The sequence below is a fragment of the Cervus canadensis genome, chromosome 30 (genome assembly GCF_019320065.1).
Source record: "Cervus canadensis isolate Bull #8, Minnesota chromosome 30, ASM1932006v1, whole genome shotgun sequence".
In the NCBI taxonomy this organism is placed as follows: Eukaryota; Metazoa; Chordata; class Mammalia; order Artiodactyla; family Cervidae; genus Cervus; species Cervus canadensis.
The window spans coordinates 9,963,125-9,969,464 of NC_057415.1; the positions used below are offsets into that span (position 1 = coordinate 9,963,125).

At 35.9% G+C, this 6,340-nt stretch overlaps 1 non-coding gene across 1 annotated transcript; it reads right to left on the reverse strand.

Moving 5' to 3' along the window:
• Positions 1-1,519: 1,519 nt before the first annotated feature.
• On the reverse strand, positions 1,520-1,626 carry LOC122432176. The gene has a single exon (XR_006266780.1). It is a non-coding gene; the product is annotated as a U6 spliceosomal RNA (small nuclear RNA).
• Between the last annotated feature and the right edge of the window lie 4,714 nt (positions 1,627-6,340).

The following is a 6,340-nucleotide window of genomic DNA, read 5'->3' on the forward strand; positions in this document are numbered from 1 at the left end:
GATTCCCTAAATAAGGTAATTAAGTTAGGTAATTAAATAAGGTAACTAAGATCATGGCATCCGGTCCCATCACTTCATAGCAAATAGATGTGGAAACAGTGGCTGATTTTATTTTTCTGGGCTCCAAAATCACTGCAGATGGTGATTGCAGCCATAAAATTAAAAGATGCTTACTCCTTAGAAGGAAAGTTATGACCAACCTAGACAGCATATTGAAAAGCAGAGACATTACTTTATCAGCAAAGGTCCGTCTAGTTAAGGTTATGATTTTTCCAGTAGTCATGTATGGATGTGAGAGTTGGACCATAAAGAAAATTGAGCACCGAAGAATTGATGCTTTTCATCTGTGGTGTTGGAGAAGACTCTTGAGAGTCCCTTGGACTGCAAGGAGATCCAACCAGTCCATCCCAAAGGAGATCAGTCCTGGGTGTTCATTGGTGGGACTGATGTTGAAGCTGAAACTCCAATACTTTGGCCACCTGATGTGAAGAGCTGACTCATTTGAGAAGACCCTGATTCTGGGAAAGATTGAGGGCAGGAGGAGAAGGGGACAACAGAGGATGAGATGGGTGGATGGCATCACTGACTCAATGGACATGGGTTTGGGTGAACTCCGGGAGTTGGTGATGGACAGGGAGGCCTGGCGTGCTGTGGTTCATGGGGTCGGAAAGAGTTGGACATGACTGAACGACTGAACTGAACTGAAATAAGGTAATTGAGGCAAAGTAAATGTGTGAGCAGATAACCTTGGGGAGAAAATAGCACAGTGGAAATAACACTGGACTTGGCTTTAGGGGTGAGGGCTGGTGTTTCCTGGCTTCCCCATAAACCAGCCAATATCTTAGGTAAATCACTGAAAGTCTTTAGGCCTTATTTTTTGCAACTTGGTTAGTTTGGCAATAACCAATCTCTTTCTAAGATGGCGATAAAAGATCATGAGATGCTAGACACAGCAACATTTTGTAAAAAAAGTGTTCTATAAGCGTTGGGGGTACATCACCTATATTTCTTTTCCCTATTGATATAATTCTCATACAACTCACTCATGTAACATGTACAATTCAGAGGTTGTTATTAACTTCGTAGAGTTGTACACACTCATCACCAAAACCAATTTTAGAATACTCTTAACATCCCCAAATAGAAAACCAATATTCTTTAGCAGTCACTCCCCATTCTCACATCTCCCTCAGAGCTAGCAGCCACTAATCTACTTTCTGTCTTTAAATTTTTTTTTCTTTTTTTTTTTTTTACATTTTTAAATTTTTTTTTCTTTTTTTATTTTTTATTAGTTGGAGGCTAATTACTTTACAACATTTCAGTGGGTTTTGTCATACATTGATATGAATCAGCCATAGAGTTACACGTATTCCCCATCCCGATCCCCCCTCCCACCTTCCTCTCTACCCGATTCCTCTGGGTCTTCCCAGTGCACCAGGCCCGAGCACTTGTCTCATGCATCCCACCTGGGCTGCTGATCTGTTTCACCATAGATAATATACATGCTGTTCTTTCAAAAAAAAATATGGAACGCTTCACGAATTTGCGTGTCATCCTTGCGCAGGGGCCATGCTAATCTTCTCTGTACCGTTCCAATTTTAGTATATGTGCTGCCGAAGCGAGCACTCTGTCTTTAAATTTAACTGTTCTGGAAATGTCATGCAAATGGGATCATACAATGCATGGTCTTTTGTGAGAGGGTTCTTTTGTTTTTTATTTTTTGGCTGCACTGTGGCTTGCCGGATCTTAGTTACCTAACCAGAGGTTGAACCCAAGCCTTGGCAGTTAAAGTGCAGAGTCCTAACCTTGGGACCACCAGGGAATTCTCTGTGATGGGGTTCTTCGATGGAGGATAATGTTTGCAAGGTTCATTCATGTTGGATCAATACTTTATATTGGAATCCTTTATATTACTGAATATTTTACTCAGTGGTATAGGTACACTACATTTTATTACTCACTCATCAGTTGATGAGCACTTGGGTTGTTTCTACTTTTGGCTGTTATGAATAATGCTGCTACGAACATTCATGTACGAGTTTTTGTGTGGGTGTATGTTTTCAGTTCTCTTGAATATATATATGTAGAAGTGGGCTCACTGAATCATAAGATTAATACCATTTTTAACCTTTTGAGGAACTGTCAAAGTATTTTCCAAAGAGTCTGTACCAACATTGCCATCAGCAGTGAAGTGTGTTAGTAGCTCAGTCGTGTCTGATTCTTTGCAACCCCATGGAATGTAGCCTGCCAGCCTCCTCTGTCCATGGGATTCTCCAGGCAGGAATACTGGAGTGGGTTTCCATTCCCTTCTCCAGGGGATTTTCCTGACTGAGGGACTGAGCCCAGGTCTCCCACATTGCAGGCAGATTCTTTACCATCTGAGCCACCAGGGAAACCAGCAGTGAAAAGAGTTTCAATTTCTCACATCTTTGTCAACACTTGTTATTTATTTATTTATTTTTATGATAGCCATTCTAATGGGTGTGAAATGTTATCTCACTGTGGTTTTGATCTGTAGTACCCCAATGGCTAATTGAGCATCTTTTCATGTGTTTATTGGCTATTTACATAGCCAGGTCCCTTGGCCATTTTTAATTGAGTAATTTGTCTTTATATCTTTGTGATTGGAGTTCTTTAGGTATTCTAGACACAAATCCTGTATTAGATACATGACTTGAAAAGATTTTTTCTTAGTTGATAGGCTGTCTTTGCACTTTCTTGATGGTACTCTTTGAAGCATAACACGTTTTAATTTTTATGAAATCAAGTTAATCTATTTTTTCTTTCTTGTTTGTGCTTTTCGTGACATAGCTAAGAAACCACTGCCTAGTGTAAGGTCATGAAGATTTGCTCCTATGTTTTCTTCTAAGTTACAGTTCTTATGTGACATCTTTGATCTAGTCTGAGTTAATTTTTGTGTATGGTGTGAAGGAGTCCAACTACATTCTTTCACATACGGATATTCAGCTGTCCAGTACCATTGACTGAAAAAGCAATTCTTTCTCCATGAATTGTTTTGACACCCTTGTCAAATATAAATTGATATAAATGTAACAGCTTATTTCTGGTCTCCATTGATGGGTGAGTCAGTCCTCATGTCATTATCACACCATCTTGTTTTTTAATCAGACACCTGTTTTTAAATCAGGAGGTGTGAGTCCTCCAACTTTGTTCCTTTTCAAGAGTGTTTGGGCTATTGTGTTCCTTGATTTCCCACATAAATTTTAAAATCAGTTTCTTAAATTTCTGCAAAAGGAAGCTGGCTGGGATTTTAACAAGGATTACGTTGAATCTCTAGATCAATTTGGAGATTACAGCTATTTTAACAATGTTAAGTCTTCTGGTACGTGAATATAGGATGTCTTTCCACTGACTTAGATCCTCTTCAACTTCTTTCAACAATGTCTTATAATTGTAATATTCTAAGTTTTGCACTTCTTTTGTTCAACTTATCTCCAAATGTTTTATTATTTTGATGTTTTTGCAAATGGAATTGTTTTCTTAATTTCACTTTCAGATTACTCAATGTAGGATTATAGAAGTAAAACAAAATTTTGTATATTAATCTTGTATCCTATCATATTAGTAAACTCATTTAGTAGTTCTACTAATAGAATTAACTAATTCTATTTTTTAACTAATAGAAATTAACTATTAGTTAATTCATTCTATTAGCTAATAGAATTAACTAACTCTATTTTTCTATTTTAAGTGAATTCTTTGAGATTTTCCAGGTTCAAAAGCATGTCACCTGTGAATAAGAGTTTTTATTTTTCCTTTACAATCTGGATGCCTGTTTTTTCTTTTTATTTCCTCATTGCTCTGGTTGTTAGAATAGAAGTGGTGAGAACAGACATCTTTGGCTTGTTCCTTATCATAGAGAAAACCATTCAGTTTTCCATCGCTAAGTATTATGCTAACTGTGGATTTTTCATAGGCATGCTTTTTCCAAATTGAGCAAGTTCTACTCCTAGTTTTAGTTTTGTCTTTTCTTATCATGAGGGGTATTGGATTTTGTCAGTCACTTTTCTGCATCTATTGAAATGAACATGTGGCTATTGTCTTTATTCTATTGATAGAGTATATAGTATTAACTGATTTTTCTTTCTTGTGTTAACCAACTTTGCGTTTCTGGTAAATCCTACTTGGTCATGGTATAAAATCCCTGTTAGATGTTACTGGACTTGGTTTTCTAGTACTTTGTTGCAACCTTTGTGTCTATATTCACTTAGTTTCAGTGTGGTTAAAGAATATACTTTGTACTATTTCAGTTCTTTTAAATATGCTCAGGCTTGGTTATTGGCCTAATATCTGATATATTCTGGAGAATTTTATATGTGCACTTGAGAAGAATGTGTATTCAGCTTTTGTTGAGTAGACTGCTTTATAGAAATCTAGTTTGTGTAAGTGTTGTTCAGTTCTTATTTTTCTGTGTTGATATTTTCCCTAGTAATTCTACTATTGAAAGTGGAATTTTTAAGTCTCCAACTTTTACTGCTAAATTGTCTGTTTCTCACGTTGATTGTGCTGGGTTTTGATTTATTTATTTGGGGCTCTATTGTGTGTTTGTGTTTATAACTGTTATATCTTCTTGATGAGTTAATCTTTTTACTGTTATAAGACATCCCTTTCATCTCTAGTAACTTTTTAGCTTCAATATCTTTTTGTATGATATGAGTAAGGCCACTTCTGCTTTCTTCTGACTGTGGTTAGCATGATACATCTTTTCCATCCCCTTAAGTCATGTCTTTGAATTTATAGTATGTTGAATAGAAAACATACAGTTGGATCTATTTATTTTAGCCACTCTGACACAGCTTTCTGCCTTTGTATTAGATTGTTTAATCCATTCACATTTTTTAAACTATATATCTTATACTCAATATCTCATTTATGTATTTTGTTTTCTGTATATATCATGCCTCAGTTGCTCCCGCTGAACTCCAGCACCATGAATCTAACTGCCTACTGGACATTACTGTTACGACTCACAGACACCTCAATGATAATAATAAACACATCTAAGACTGAACTTCCCTTTTTCTCCAAAGTCTGTTGGTCTCTATTTATCTACTCCAAACTGGTTAGCTATATCCAAGGGTCTATTCACCCAAGCCAGGAATCTGGGAACTTTCCTCAGATCCTCCTCCCTTCTCTATTCACATTAAATTGTTCTGAGAGTTGGCCTTTTTTCAAATAATGTCTTTGCATTAATTCAAGATTTTATTGTTGGCCAAACTTCCATCTTTCTTCACTGCCAATCTATTCTCTACATGACAACCAAAGTGATCTTTCTAAACCACAAACTGATTATTTAATCCCTTACCAAAACCTTTTCATTAGTACCACTATCACCTTCAGCCACGTTCTCCAACTTCAGTCATTTGAGAACTACCTTTGTAGTTTCACCATAATAACCACCACCATCATCATCACCATGAGTATCATTATTTGTCTATCCAGATTTATTTCAAAAGGCAATGCGATAACTGGAGGTCTTTATCTTTGTGTCTCTTAGATGAAGCAATAGTGTGCACAAAGAGGCACTTATTAAATAATTGATTAATATATATGTGTTAGAAACAGTGTCTGTGAAATTGACTGATGGATGTATTCATGATATATAAGATAAAACTTGTTTATAAAACACAGAACCTAAACAGCATCAGAAAAAGGAACATTGACAGTAACATCACTGCCCTAAAAACAAATAAATGAACACTGCAGAAGTGTCTCCCAAACAAACAGTATACTCCTATGAAAAGCTGTTTCTCTAAGTAACTGGTTTGTTTTTCTTTTCTGAGCAATGAGAATTTAATGATATGGCACGTTCACCTCTTTTCCCTCGGCCCAGTAAAATTCAGAGTCCATTGTGCAGTGACGTTAAAATTATGGAAAAAGTGTGTACATTTCTCTGTATTTATTCCCCCTTGACTTTTTCTATCTGACTCTTATTTTTCTTTTGCTTTGATATTACCATCTTACAAAATGAAACTTATATTTCTTACATTTTTATAAATATCTCAAATTGTTTTAGGAAAAAAGTAGGGAATAAATAAATAATGTATCAAAATGCTTCTAAGTACTTATAAAACTATCTTCTTATATATTTTAGTAAACAAAAATGAAAATTCATGATAATATTGTACAAACTCCTTTCTGTTTATTTATCCACTCCTGCAAATAGGGAAACATAACCGGTTCAGGATATCCCAAAATGAATAATACTCTTATTCATGGCAGGTTGAATTCTATTTCAGATGAAGGAGATTCTAATATAGCTCAAAGATGACCACACAGTCCCCTTGGGTGCTCTGAGCATGCAACTGTTCAAAGTATT